General features: G+C 42.3%; 1 long non-coding RNA gene across 4 annotated transcripts in view; it reads right to left on the minus strand.

Moving 5' to 3' along the window:
- LOC116669008 overlaps positions 1 to 16,328 on the minus strand; it is a 34,792-nt gene that overhangs the window by 2,366 nt on the left and 16,098 nt on the right. The window lies entirely within an intron of this gene.

Here is a 16,328-nt window from a genome sequence, read left to right on the forward strand (position 1 = left end):
GCCCATCCACAGCTCTCTGAGAACCGTATCTGGGCATATGAGATACCTGATTTTTAGCCCAAGGAAACACCATCTGAGAAACATACAGTACCTCAATCTGGCTACATTTTGTGTTCCCTTTTCCATCAGTCTGGGAGAAATTGTGTGTGTCAAGTTTGGCAACCGTGGGTGAGCGAAATGGAGCTGTTAGCTGTCTTTTCAACATATTTATCTGTTTCATTGCCTGCTCGAGGATGTCTGTGATCTTTACATAGGCATCCCAGATAATAGACCATTCGAAATCTTACTTCAATTAAAACTTAATCCTCAGCTGTCAATAATAGTGTTTTACACAGAAGGTTACAATGCAAGTAGTGTCTTTTGTGCAAATCATTAAAACAACCACCACGAAAAGCAAGAAGAAGAAATAGCCTGGACATACTCCAAAGCAAGATGCTTGATACTGTCTCAGGAACCTTTGTTGCCCTGATTAAGTGAGGGTTATATTACAATATCCTCTGCCAACTGACAGTCACATAAGATTTACAAGAAAAAAAAATCACGTAACAGTTATCTTCCCACTTTACATTCACTCACTACTATTGTTTATTTTATGTGAGACAATGTGACTGTAAAAGATGCTTTTATTTTACAAAATCAAGACTACAATCCAAGATTCTAAGGGATTCAGGCTTCTCATTCATATTGTGCACAAATACATCCAAAAGATTCCAGAAAATATAAAACAACAGAATATATTTTTTGGCGGAGGGACTGTTAAATAGGGAGGGATTGGAGTGAAAAAGATTTTTTAGCAAACCAGGAGCTCGGAAGAACACTCTGCCCATTGCAGCACATCAGGTAACCCGTTTCACCAAATAAATGTTTTGGGAAGGTGATGGTGATGTTGATGAAATTTCTTCTGATACCTGTTTTATAGCATCAGTGGGATTGAAGAAGTTCTCTGTAGTTTATTCATCAGTAAAATGTGTTTGCTATTTTTGGCATCCATTTTCCATTCCTTTTATCAGTAGTGCTCCAATATGTATTCCTTCAGTGCAAGCGGACCCCACCTCCAGTCCAAGAAGTTATAGGTGATTAGTTTATGCCAATCAGTGTATTCAGTCCCAGAGGCCACAGTGATTGGGTCAGGATGGGCTTGTGGCACAGTTTTCCCAGGGAGGTGTCAGGAGACTGTCAGAGTTACTGCTTGTAGGCAAGAACCTCCTAGCCTTCTTCCATAGACGCTGCCTAAAGAGAATCTCTCTTCCTTTTGGTAATGCTTAATGTGTCTGTAAAGTCAAAAATTACTACAACACCTTCTTGCCCTGAAGAATGAAGTCTCCAAAGGGAGGAGAGTAGAATGGAGTGAACTATAGAAAAACACGAGCAGAGTCTTCACCAGTATACACTTGGATCACATTTTGCCTCTGAACCAATTATGAACCAGTTACGTGAGCTGATAAACTTCCTTTATCCTTTAAGTCAACTTGAGCTGAGTTCTCTGTCATCTGTAACCACATTCTGACTAGTAATACACAGCACTGGCGGTGTGCTTACTATCAGCAGATCACTACTGTCACAGAGCTACTATTTACTTCATCTTCACAATGATCCTTTGAATGCTCTTAAAGGGCACTGCTACCATCCCCATTGTAAAGAGGCGAAATTTGAGTCACAAATTAAGTAACTTGCAAGAAATTTTGAACAGATGGTAAGAGTTAAAACCAGGGTCAAGCCTGGGCGGTCTGAATCCAGAATCCATGCCCTTAACCACTATGCCACAGAATCCCATTATACATAAATATATACGTGTGTGCGTGCACACAAATGCACATGTGTGTGTGTGTAGCCTTTCAGCTAATGTGCCAGACACTGCTAAGCACCAAAGGTATAATGCCTGCCCTCATGGAACTCACTTCTAATGGTAGGAACAGAGAATAAACAGATAAATAAATATAAAACTCAGTGTCAGGTAGTTGTAAATGTTATCAAGAAAATTAAAGCAGGGTAAAGAGACTTCCCAAAGAAGGCTGTAAAAATGATTACTCCAGGAACATGTAATGTATATTCATCAGTGTAATTAAGTTAGATTTTTCCAAGGGCAAAAGATGAGGTGGGCAGGTGGAGAATCACTCCATTTTAATTCACAAACAGACAGCACAAGTCCAAGCCGATCAGTCACATCACGTCACTGATGTATTTTCTATCTCTGTCACACCCAGTGTGGACATCAGGAAACCTGGAATTCTCAGGATGGGAGAAGGGAAACTGTAACAGATGACAGTCCATCAAGGGTGTAAGCTTCCAGATGACCATGGCCAGAGCCCCTCAGATAATCAGTTACCATCTCTGCAGGAGAGGGGAGGGGTCCAGATGCCAGATCCACAACCAGAGCCAAAGGTCAGCAGGTGACCCTTGTCAGGAACTGTCAGACAAACAGGAGACCTGAGGATAGGGATTAGGGTTGGGTAGCCACATATGAGTTGTTCAGGAAAAGTCATAGAAGCAAGGCAACAGCCAACGCCAAATGCAGTATGACTTTGAGCAAGACAATATATGGACTTTAGATTCCTTTTATACGACCAGGGTCAGGAAGTAGTGTCTGAACCTGTAAGAAGCAGTTGCCATCAATTGGAGTTTAAGAGAAATACCTCTGGAAAAGCTTTTGATTCTGTTTAGGTATGAATGATGGGTTGAAAGACATTCTCTACATTGGTTTATAGAAAACAACAATTAATACTATCAACAATGAATAAGAGCAAATGAACAATCAGCAAATAGCTTACCAATCAGTAGAACTTACTGTATCTTTGAATCTTATTCTAATTAAATACACTTTAAAAGAGATTAATGATTGTAGTTACTAATAGGTTAGTAAGACTATGAAAAATGAAGCATGATCAGTCTCTTCCAATTAACCCTATATTCGATATACTTGCCTCTTCAGACCACAGAGCCCTAAGCAAGGCACCAGAGCACCTTCTCCAAGTTGCAAAGGACCCAAAGGGACATTGAAATTCTGCGGAAATTGGCAGCATTGGCACACCTCCAAAGTCTGCGTGATCCCACGGGCTTCTTTTACCCCAGAGGAATGAGGTTCAGTTGCTACCCCAATCTTTGTGTCTTTTTCTCAATCGAAAATTGACCCGAACCACAAGAAAGCATGTTGAACCATCACCTTAAATGGGATGCCTCACTCATCATAAAAGTTAACCGTTTTACGCCCGAGGCTATTGACACTGGCCTACGTAAGTCATAGATCTGAATAATACGTTCTAGGTTGCTCACAACCCAACTGGATATTCAGAAGGGCCTCACTTACAAAGTGAGTTTGTGGTTTCTCTTTGTTTCTTTTGTTTTTCATTCTCCAAAGTAAGCTGAAAGCTGAGCTTTGGATCAGCAATGCACCACCAGCTTTGAAGCAACCAGGCCAAAAGGCAGGGGAGAGAAGGAGGCAGAGGTGTGTGGGGAATGTGAAGCTGAATTGTGGTAAACCAGGGAAAGGTGCTCTGAGTAGGCAGAGCTCGAGGACTACGGACAGCCGGGCTCTCCAGCCCAGTGTGAGCGGGGAGGGGTGTGTAGGCAGCAGCTGAACCGGCTCTGAGAGCACGTCCCATTGTGGGCTCACCCCCTGCGTCCCCCATTCACACACACACGCTCGCGCGCACACACACTTGCACACTGTATAAACCATAAAACCACCCTTGTTTGGGGTGACAGGGAAGGGGGCCGGAGAGTAGAATTATTGTCCATGCACCGTCAGGTCACCCAGGGCCACTCTTCCCCTCCGAAGGAGCAGCGAGCTCAGGACCCGCCTGTGCGCATGTGCAGGAGGGATGGTCACTGTCTCCGTCCTCATCCCCGGGCCACCGAGTCAGGTGCTATTTCATGACTTCAGGGACTAGCTGAAAAGCCACCAGGGGTAGGATCAGATGAGGCCAGAGAAAAGGGCTTGTGGGTTCTGGTGTCTGACTGCCTGTGTTCAGGTCCCAGCTCCATCACTTCTGCTGTAAGGCAGAGCAGCAGACCTCGCTAGGACATTCCTGAAGTGGGTGCAATTATGCTATCTTAAATTTCAATTGTAGGGATTAAATGGGATAATAAATTTAAAGTGGTAGGCCAGTAACATTCATTCATCTTCACTGTTGTCATTATTACTATGAAGAAAAAAGTGCAGGGATCTCTGTTGAGAAAGCAGTGGTGGTTAGGGGCCCTCGCTGAATGTCCCTGTCATGGTTTTTGACTAAAGCCCACTTTTCTCATTGCCTGGACCATTTCAATTACAGTTTCACTTTGTGAGCACAGGATATACTTATCTAACACTGCTTTACTCATCAATTAATTAAGTCCTTCTCCCAGTAGGATTGTGATGTCTTCCTGGACAAAGGTTATGAGTTTTGCCTCTGCTGGACCACTTCCTCCCTGCACAGCTCCACCCCTCCTACAGTATCCCTTTTTCCCTGCCCCGCACAGACCTGGACATCTAACATTTTCCATACTTATGCTGTCCTGGTCTGTTTTTCTGTCTGTTTCCCCAGTGAACTGCCATCTCTTTAAAGAGTAAAGAGTGCTTTCCAATGTTCATAGCAGCACTATTTACAATAGCCAAGACATGGAAGCAACCTAAATGTCCATTGATAGATGACTGGATAAAGAAGTTGTGGTATATTTATACTATGGAATACTACTCAGTCATAAAAAGGAATAAAATAACGCCATTTGCAGCAACATGGATGGACCTAGAGAATGTCATTCTAAGTGAAGCAAGCCAGAAGGAGAAAGAAAAATACCATATGCTATCACTTATATGTGGAATCTGAAAAAAAGACAAATGAACTCATTTACAAAACAGAAACAGATTCACAGACAGAGAAAACAAACTTCTGGTTACTGGAGGGAAAGGGGGTGGGAAGGGATAAATTAGGATCGAGATTTGCAGATAGTAACTACTATATATAAAATAGATAAACAACAAGTTTATTCTGTATAGCACAGGGAACTATATTCAATATCTTGTAGTAACCTATAGTGAAAAAGAATATGAAAAGGAATATATGTATGTCTATATAAGACTGAAACATTATGCTGTACACCAGAAACTGACACAACATTGTAAACTGACTATACCTCAATAAAAAAGGAAAAAAGAGAAAAAAAAAAGTAAAGACTATTTTATGGACCAGCTGTCTCTCTGACACCTAGCATGGTGCCCATAGCATTGTAAATGGTAAATAAATGTTTATTGGGTGAAATGTAAATAAATAAAAATTAAGTCCTATTATTGCATAAGATACGTTTCTTAGGCTATTTTCATGGGTGGCTTATGTGCATCCTGATGCCTTGGTCAGGGGTCGTCTGAGAATCCACAGGAAAGTAACCAGATAATACTGTACTCGTAGCTGTGTATCTTCCTCTCTCTTTCTCCAACATCTCCCCAATTCTTTCTCTTCCTTCTTCTCTTTCTTTTCTTTTCTGTGTGTGTTGTCACTTTTCCAGAAAGTGGAGAGGTTTCTGTAGAAGGTATGGATGACTTGGTAGAAGGTACAGGAGGTGGGCTTTGACTTGGAGCTCCACATCCATCTCACTTCAACTATACAAATGCCTACAGGCTTCTTTCCTATGTACCGACCGTCCGACTGCATGGAGGGCACCAGCCCCTGCAGTTTGGCCAGGCTGGGGAATAAGGAGTGTCACTACTCAAGGCCGTTATTCGTACCAAGGGATACACTCTAGGCCAGGCAAAGTGGGAGAGCCCACTGATCCTCAGGGAGAGAGTAACTTTTTTTTTTGTAATGACTGTGTCATGACCTAACATGCATTGGTTTTCTTCCCAGAGCAGATGGAACAACTTCAGTCATTTCTTCCTACTATATAAAATGTTTTGAATTGCAATCGGGTCTTCCTGCAAAATGGTGCCAGTGTTCTTTCCCCCAAGGTTATCTTGAATTTTCACGAGGATCATCAAAGGAGATATTACAAATGAAGGCACTATCCAAGCTCCAGTTGCAACTCCCCACTGTCAAAGAGACTGGTGCAAGTAGCACATAAATCAGAATAAGCAAATAAAGCCCTGTCTTCTCCATGCTCGCCATTGGCTAGAGGGACTCCAGCTATGGCAAGAATGTTTAGCACAGGGCTCCCCAGGTTTGTAGATGCCTGGAGCATCTTTGCTCTTTTAACCCTTCTGCTCCCTGTCCTCAGCACCAGTAGAGCCTCTTCTTGACCTGGTGACATTTCTGAATCTTCTTTGTTTACTGCGGCCACATCTTTTGAGCCAAGCCCTGGGCTCAGTCAGCTCTTTCCCCCCGATCTCATCAACAGTGAATACATCTTAAAGTGCACGTGCGCGACACATATTTACGCCTGTCTAGCAGGGAGACCAAAAGGCCTCGCATTCACCTGGGGCATCAAGTCTTTCCTTTTGACGTTATCTTCAGATGAGTCTATACTGTCATTTGTCCATATAGTGTCACAGAGAGACATAGGATTGGAAAAAAATTATACAAATTGAAACTGGTTTCCTATTACTGGGCCACACTGCCTTTAGGGTACCATGTATTGATACATATATTGTTAATAAATTCTATAATTATCTTCTGAATAATACAATCATATTACTTTTTGGTCAAAATGTTAATTTGTTAAATGTAAACATTTAAAAACTTGCTACAGTGCTTTGTAACCCTGTTTTGACAGATCTTCATAACCTATGAAACCTCGAAGGAATGAGAAAAAGCAAGAACAGGAAAGAGATGGCCCTGTCTTCTGTCACACTGAGAGGTAGCCTCCAGTGTGGTCAAGACTCCAGGCCCCTCAGGCTGTGACCGGGACGTTCGTGGGCTCCTGTGCTTTGTTTGTGAAGGAGACAGACGACCTGCCGACTTAGCCACAGAGATTCTCCTGAGTAAGTAAGGGCCCCCCTGGGAGGCATGAGCCCCGCTCTTCTGTTTCCTCTGTTTTGTCCCATTCCTGTCCCTCCACTCTGAATTCATGGAAAGTAGACAGCTAAACATTTTAAATAAGTAACTTGAAGAATTATGTGATGTTGAGCCATCCTGCTTTAAAAAAAAAAAAGATAGTTCTGTGGATTCTAAAAGCTAACAGTGGGCTATAATACAGGGAATTAGGCACTAAATTTCTATTAATTCATAAAAACTAAAATAGAATCCATTAAGAGTAGTGGGGTATTGGTGCAAAAGGAGATGTAAATTATCCATGATCATGCTTGAAATGCAAAACCTGATCGTGTTTGGCATCGGGCCAGCTACCATTAAAGTAATTATTTTTAATCATGAGCACTTGGTGACATGAATACTCATATTTGTTGATTTACTGAGAAAAGCACTTTATATTGTAAATAAAAAGGATGGAAAATATACATTTGGGTTTTAGAACAAATAATAATGATTATTCTTGCTTTTTGAGGGTCTTTCCTTTATGAAGCCTTTTTTTTTTTTTTTTTAAAGCCTGTTTCCATGCAGCTCAGATGTGGGCCTGGTGTAAATGTCAGTGGGGGCACGTGTTATTTTTATGTCCTATTTTTTTAATGGGACAGTTGGTTCTATTCTTAAATGAGGATCGAGAAAGAGAGGATTTCTTGGTGATTCCTTTCATGGTAACCAAAGGAGACGAAGAAAATGGCTATTAAAATGCACCCTAAGAATTGCCATGAGCACGCTCAGAAACCGTGGGACAAGTTATTACCCTTCTTCTCCTTCGGTCTGCCAGCTTCTGCTGGGATTTGAAAGGTGAACGATGCTCGCCAGGGAAAGGGGGGGCCAGAGGGGCATTCCAGGCCGCGCAAAGCCACGGGCAGAGGAATCTCAGAGTCAGCACCGTGTGCAGGAGAGAGGGCCGGCCGGGTGGAAGGGCTGAGGCTCAAAGGGGGGCAGGCCAAGAGCGCAGATGGCTCTCACCCTGCTTAAGGGAACTGATGTCTCCTCTGAAACCAGTGGCTTTCAAACACAAGTGCCTTTGAAAAATCACCCCAACTTGCTCAAAATGCAGATTTCTAGGACTTGCCTGCTCCTCTTCCTCCAAAGATTCAGATTCCGTTGGCCCAGGCCAGGACCCAGGAATCTGCATTTCAACCAGCAAGCTCTTGCACCACCGCCCCTGACCCCTGCACTGCTTTTGAGGCAGGTGGTCTCCCTGCGAGCAGCTCTGAAGGATTTGGAGCAGAGCAATGATCCCTTGGTTGGCAGTCTGGAAAATGGACTGCAGGGGCAAGACAGCAGGCGGAGAGAGCAGTTATAATGACTGAAGTTCTGCCGTAGCGCTGGGGATGGGACTGAGGGAGCAAAGCTGGGACACACGGGTGAAAACATTGGAGAGGATGTGAGGGCTGATTACATGTAGGGTCCGGGGAGAAGTGATCCCATACAGCACTTCCTGCCCACGTGTCTGGGGAGGTGATGGGAGGGGTGCTACGGATTAAGAGGAGGGCCCTGTTTTGTTTTCTAGGGGTGAGTGGGATTGGGAAAGAACTCCTAGGGGAGTGGGTGTGCGCTGTTGGACAAACATCATTTAGTTCATCTGTGTGACGACTGGAGGGGAGGCAGCAGGTGGATCTGAAGTGCAGAAAGATGATGTGAGCTCGAGGGAGAAGTTTGGGAGTTACCGGTTTACAGTCGTAAGTAAAGCTATGGGTGCGGAAGAGGCCACCTGGGGGAAATGTGTAGAGGGAATGGGAAGGGACACTGTTCTCCCTTTAGTGAGATGAGACTGCGAGAAACCCACTCTCTCCTCTTGTCTCAGGGAAACCACTGCTCTGCAGTTTTTTCCTTCCTATCAGCTTGGCCTTTGCCAGCCTCCAAAGGAAGCCCAACATTAGCAATGAGCAGCACCAAGGAAAAGAAAATCTGTTCATTTTGAGAGGAATGTAATCTAATAAAGAACCTCGCCGCTTATTTCTCAGTCCCATAAAGTGCCTGGAAACCCCCTCAGATTTTCCCCATAACCCCCTATGGATTTTCCCTATAACTCAATATGAAAACTTTTTCTCCAATTTACTCACTTTTTCTTTACTATCCATATGTGAGATAACTCCTTGAATTTTTGTTTTTGCTTGTTTTAATACCGGCAAAATTGACATTCAGTACTATTTGAGTTTTGGGTGTCCAACATAGTGAGTCCACGTGGGTGTACATGGTGAAGTGGTCACCCCAATAAGCTTAGTTGTCACCTGTCACCTTACAAAGTTAATACAATATTATTGACCATACTCCCCATGCTGTACATTACATCTGTGTGACTTATTTATTTTATAAGTGGAATTTTGTCCTTCTTAATCCTCTTCACCCATTTTACCCAACCCCCATCTCCTCTGGCAACCACCAATCTGTTCTCTGTATCCGTGACTTTTGGGGTTTTTTCCCCATGTATTTAATTACTGGGTTTTTTTTTCCCCCTGTAATCTTTTTGGGCTTTGTTTCTTCTGTCACACTCATTTCATCTTAGTAATTTCTAAAGCTTTCAGTTTTATTTTTCTTGGACCATTGCAACAGTATTATTATAAACTTTTTTTTTTCACTTAATTAGGCACAATTGTAGGAGCTAGCCTGGAAACCTATTGCATGTAATCAATTCTATGGGGAAACATGTTCCAAAAAATGTGTTTGGGGAACACAAATAAATTTATAATTGGTGGCTGCCAATATTTGAAAGTATCATCACAGACTAAAAAAAAAAATAATAATGATGTTATTGTCCACACACTAATAGTTTGTGGGTTTTTTTTTTTAAACAAAATACTCTTTTTGAGGAAAAACAGCTTGACTTCATAGGAATATAATGCCTCATTAGGAAAACATATTTGGACAGAAGTGGCTGAGAAATGCAAGCATATGGTTTAACCAGAGGATGTTAAGGTTGGAAAGAAAACTCTACCTGATTTTCCCATATGTGAAAACAGCATGGCTGAAGTCTGGGGAACAGACCCCGGGGGCCAAAGGGGGCCCCTCTTGTTATGGCGCCCACTAAATCCTTGTGATGCTGCCCTCAAGTCACTCTGTTACAAACACTGGGTTCTTACTCTTTAATCCCCAACGGAACTCCTCGGCCTGTGTTGAAGGAGAAAGGGGACTTACTCGTGCCGAGCAAGGAACATCAAGCTCACTTTTCATCCTTTCATTTTCAAGTTCTCGGGCAAGAAGCCAGAACACTAATGTGAGTGTTCAAAAGAGAGGTTTGGGGCTGAGGGTGGGAGATGGGATTGAGCAGCATGGATTTTACACAGTAAGACTTGGCCTTGCAGAAGTCACTTTTCCCACAATTTAGCCAACCTCCTTCTGTGAGCTCCATTACTATTATGTGCCTCAGCACCAAGTTTTCTGTGCTGTCTTTGGACTCACGCGTACTAACTGGCCCAAATATTTTGCAAGTGCGGTTCCCCTTTCTGATTGGAAAATAAATCTAATGCCAAATGTGGGTTTCAAATGTAATCCTGTGTATTAATTTCACTCACAGTCTCTAGATGGCAAAAACACAAGTCACTCCCTCTGTTTCATTGACCATGACCTGAGCTGGATGATGCCTTTGTTGGCTGTGTCTCTGGAGAGGATGGTGCTGCAAACAGAGTTAGCCTCTGCCGTCTCCTTGGCTTTCAGGTCATGGGGGCTGAGGGAGGGAGATAGCCTGAATATACTTGTATTTATGAAAACATACTTGTTATGTCAGAAACAAGATATTTCCAATCACTAAGGCAAGGATTAATTATTCAATAAACAATTTTGATACACTGTAAAAACAGTGGAAAAATTAAAATGACATCTCTACCTATACTAAAAATCATTTTTGAAAGTATTTAAATATATATAATATAGTATATCACATATGCTAAATATTATATATATATGAAACCATTAAGATATTATAAGAAAATATCCATATAATCTTTAGGGGAAAGTACATTTCATAATGACATTAAAGGCAGAAATTTCACAGGAAAAAAATAATATATTGAACTACATACACATGTTAAGTATCTTTGTTAGAAAACAATATTAAGGTTAAAAATTTCAAATGGCTAAGTTTCTCAACAGTGGATACTAGGAACAGGCAATGGATATATACACACATACACACATACGAGAAAAGAAGTACAGATGCCTCATGGCATAAGAAAAATTCACTAGTTATCAAAGAAGTACAAATAACATCAATAGCAAGATGCAGCTTTCACCCACTTAACCTGACAAAATTAACATTAAAGGATAAATTCACATCCATTATTACTGCTGGGGGTGATATAAATTGCCAAAACTTCCCTAGTACATGTCAAAATCCTGCAAACATATATAAAAAGTATAAGCTTTTTGAATCGTAAGTCCCACTTCTAGAAAACTTTTTCTCCGCAAATGAAAGCTATACCCAGAAAAAGAGATCAGATTTGTGGTCACCAGAGGCGAGGGGTGGGGGAAGGGAGAATTGGATGAGGGCAGTTAAAAGGCACAAACTTCCGGTTGTAAGATAAGTAAGTTCTAGGGATGTAATGTACAACAGGAAAAATACAATTAACACTGCTGTATGTTATCTATGAAAGCTGCTAAGAAAGTAAATCCTAAGAGCTCTCATCACCAGGAAAATATTTTTTTCTATTTCTTTAATGTTGTGTCTGTATGAGATGATGGATGTTCACTAAATTTATGGTGATAATCATTTCATGACATATGTGAGTCAAATCATTATGCTGCATGTATTAAATTTACGCAGTGCTGTATGGCAATTATATCTCAATAAAACTGGAAGAAAAAACTATACTCAAAGACTTCATAAATAAAGTCATTTATAACTTTCACTTATGCACTAAATATTTATTGAGCATCCACCAGGCTCAAGGAACAGAAAACCCTAGATCAGAGAAGCCCCTCAGAGGATGTCACCTCAGGGCTGTGACAGGCAGGAGGAATAAGACTTGGGCAGAGGAAGAGGAAAGGAGCCTTCCAGGAAAATGGGAAGCCGGAGCAAAGACCCCAAGGCAAAAAAGAGTGGTGCTCTAGAGAAACTGGAGATAGGTCGGTAGTGAGAGGTTAGACCGCCAAATCAGACAGCTTGAGTTTTATTCTAAGTGCAGCAGGAAGCCATGGGATGTCTTAAGAATGGCAATAACATGGTGTGATTTGCATTTCAAAAGGCTCTCTGCGCTTCTGAGTTAACCCATCATTTAATCAACCATAGACCTGTATTTACAACCTATGCCCAAGGCTGGTGGTCCTCCAGCAAATGTTCTGTGTACCAGCAAGGGATTAGTCATTGTTTATTAAAGACTTACTGACTTGTAATCTGCTTCACTGAACACTCACTGAGCACCTAATATTTGGCAAGCATTATGATAGCTGCTAAGGATAGAAATGGATAAGATAGCGCCCCTCAGGGAGTTCACACCTAGAGTAAAGAGAGAGCGAGCCAAACACAACTAGAACTACACGCAGTTTGATGTGTATTCTAACACAGTTATTCGGGACACACTACAGACTCAGAAGAAGGGGGCCCTAACTCTGATGGGCCCAGGGTGCAGCGCAGAGGGAGGAAAGGCCAGGGATGGGACAGTGCTACAAAGGAACTGATGCTGAAGTTGAATTTTGACAATTAAGTTTCTTAGCTATGAAGCCAAGAGATGAAAGGAAAACAGGATGTGCATCTCTCAGAGGCAGGAGGGAGAGGATAGCTCATTCAAAGCAATGATAAATCTATTAGCCAGACAGACTTGAGCAAGTGAGAGAATGGAAGAGATGATGCTAAACATGTAGGAGGGGACATAAATGAGACAGGGGATTGCATCGTTGCATCACTGGGAAGAAGTGTTTTATCCAGGAGGAAACGGGCATCACTGGAGGATTCTAGGCAAGGAAGTAACATGATCAAAGTAATCTGGCGTTCATGCAGAGATGCAAGCTCTAAGAGGGGTGAGAATGGGGGAGGGCTGAGCGGGAGAAATGGGAGTGGGAGAAATGCAGAGCGGCAGGAGGTACGAATAACGTAAGGTCTCAGGACATCTTAGATGAAGGAGATAAGGGAGAGGAAGGAACCAGAGGACTCCAGAGCAAATAGATGCTTGGTGTGGAGGAGAAAAGGATGAGTTCATTAGGGAACATGTTGGTATGAGGCAGGGTTTGGCAAACTTTTCCTATAAAAGGTCAAGCAGTAAATATGTGAGGCTTCGCTGGCTGAGTGCTCTCTGTCACTGCTGCTCAGCTCTGCCTCTACAGGGTCAAGGCCGCCATGGACAGTGTGTAAAGGAATGTGGCTGTGTTCCAGCGGAATGGGGTGGAAGCAGGGGTTGGGTTTGGCCCAAAAGGGTCAACCCCTGTTTTAAGATATTCCATGCATGGTGACTCCCATGCAGGTGACTATGATCTACTCAGAGCAATCAAACTGAAACTCAGAAGAGCTCAGGCTTAGCAAAGTTTAGAAGTCAGTAAATGGATCATAGAGCACGCACTGACAAACCAAATTCCAGCGAGTAGAGGTGACTGAGCAAGAACTCTGTACATATATACATATATATATATATATATATTTATATATATTTATATTATATATATATTTTTTAACTTAAATTTGAATGCCTTTATGCAGGCAAAAACTCTTCTTTTACATTTTTCTCCTTACTGTCTCCTATCTACCGGACTCATATTTTTTGTGGCACCTTTTCACTTCTGGGTCTCATTTGAGTTTTCAACCCATCACATTGTTAGTGTTCGGTTTTGTGAGTAGAAAAGGACAGTCACGTACAAAACTTGAAGGATACCAGTATTTAAGGGGAAAGTCATTGAAGAATCTGCAAAGAAAGAGTGAGAAATAACAATCTTGACCTGAGACGGAAATGGCTTACAGTGGAAGAATTTTCCATCTGAAACTGGTGAGCAATAAAAGCCTTCAAGACCTCAGTCAGACAGCACCTCCCTGTAAAACCTTTGACAATTAGCCGCAAAGTTTCTGTTAGTAAGAGCCCCGGCCTTCGCAGATGCGCCCTTTCCCACAAAACTTAGCACTTGCCCTTGATTACATTGCTTGATTGTATTTCTCTCTTCAAGTCTCGTGCTCTGTCTAACCCTTGGCTCCCCTGATGAGTTTACGAATTCCTTGCGGTCTGGGACGCCTTACTTCTCACCCTTTAGTTTGTCTCCCAAACTGTAATGTAGTTAATAAATGGGTATCAGACTCCGAACAAATAATTGTTGATTGAATATGACTTGCTTCCAAGACAGAAAAAGCTGATGCTTTAAGGAAATATCATGTTTGGTTTTATATTTAAGTTCCTGGAGCTTCAATTGTTTAGCCAGGTTCTCATCAATAGCCTACCATCCTTCCCCTCCTACTGCCCTCCCCACAAATCTATTTTCCTTTGGCAACCCCATGTAACCTTAGAACCAATCCATCCTACCTCACATGGAGTTCCTGTCAAGAGTTCCACTTTCTATTCGGTGACTTCTCTTATTTCCTCCTTATTTATCCTAATGCATTGTCCTTTTGACCCAAAGAATTATCTAATGGTTTTTACAGGAGGTGTGCATAGAAGTAGGCTTCCTAAGTTTACCTGTAATCACACCTAGTATATCTTCAGTCCTCTTTTCAGGCAATAACTAACTCGCTGCTTTTAAAAGAACCCCTGCTAAACAGTTAAGCAATTGAATCTCCACCGGGAAGTTGGGGAGGCTGAATCCCTGGGTTAAGCGCTGACCAGCATCCCTGAGGAAGTCACTGCATCAGACTCTGTGAAGGTTCCAAATGCTAAGCTCCTCCTGTCAGGCTCACATCATCCCTCAACACCTGCAGTCATTTTGACCTGATTCCACATTAGGTAAAAGATACAATGCAAGAGGAGCTGGTACCAAGAGGCTTCTATTAGAAACTTCCAGCGGGGTAATTTCCTCTACTTGCAGTGGCAATGTATGCTTTCCAGAGTATAAAGGTAGCCCTTGCCTAATGAGCTCCCTTAGAAGTAGAGTTTCATGTCTCATGACATGAAAATTAACGCACACGTCCAGGAGTTTACTCTCCCTCCTATAATTGTTTAATGATCTTCAGAAAGCCAAATTTGAGAATAGAAGGCAAGGACTGCTACTTCACAGAGTTAATATGCTAGCGACTTACTACCACACTGCCACGAACTCTCTACCATTCAACAGCAGAAGCATCTTCTTGCATGATAAGGCACAGCTCACATGAAACACAAAGATACCTTTTTGGAACACAGCAGTCTACTCAAGATTTAGCCAAAAAGACAGCTCTCCCTCTTAATAATTTGTAAATCTAAAATATAAAAAAGAGACATGTATTAACAAACATAGGCCTAACTTTTCCAATAAATTCCATTATACTATATACCCACAGCCGCTGGTAACCTTCTGACATTCTTATCTCCTAAACTTTATGTTTTCTGTCCATCTGTTAAGTATTAAACGATGTCAATTCCTCCCTCCCCACTCTGGACCTACCCCCATCAAACTAGACTAAATAGAACTAAATTCAATTACTACATTAAGATATATTCTGCCCTACTGAAAAGCAAAATATCTCCTTTTTACCTTAAATCAAAAGGCATGCTTGAGCTGTGTCCCTCCTGATAACTGCAGCTTTTGAGAGGGAAGACGGAAAGCAGGAGCTTGATGTATTTCTTCGTACGCACTGCCTATGAAATGTGCCCTTAAGGAACTTAAATCTCTCCACCTACGAGCTTAAGAAATGCTCCAATTTGGGCCACACTTGCACCACGTGAAATCTAAGACAGCAGACTTGGGATGTGCTGGGACACAGGTGGAAGTTCCCCAAGTGGACCTCTTGGGAGTAGAAGCTTTATTACAGAAGAATGCCAATCTTCTGGCCAATATAAAAGTTTAAGAGTTGATGCGTGTCCCAGAAGAGAGTGGGTGGAGTCTATAGGGAGAGGATGAGCAGAAAGGACATCAGGTCTGGTGGGTACCCAGCAGGCATGAGAAGACAGGACATTGCCCCATATGGGCCAAGAGGAGTTCAGTAAATGCCCGGCGCCCAGCACTCCCATTCTGTTCCACACAGCCTGTCAGTGAACCATCAGAGTCATTCCTCCAAGACGAGGCATTCCCATACCTACATAACAGAAACCCTTAACTTAAAAGGGATACACTGCCATTGCTCATTAGCAATAGTAATCCGCCAGATCCAACTTGTACTGTTCAGAGGCCACCAAGCTGCCCTACCCCAGTCATGACAGAAGCTATAGCTGGACCAGCAGGGGGGTGAGGGGTATTCATCTGTGGGCTAACCGGTGGGGCAGGTGTTCATCGGTGTGGGAATAAATGACATTTTTAAACATCATTGCTGAAAAGTAGACAAGAAATACTTGCTTTTCAATGAACAGCAAG

Source organism: Camelus ferus, chromosome 15, assembly GCF_009834535.1.
Source record: "Camelus ferus isolate YT-003-E chromosome 15, BCGSAC_Cfer_1.0, whole genome shotgun sequence".
NCBI lineage: Eukaryota > Metazoa > Chordata > Mammalia > Artiodactyla > Camelidae > Camelus > Camelus ferus.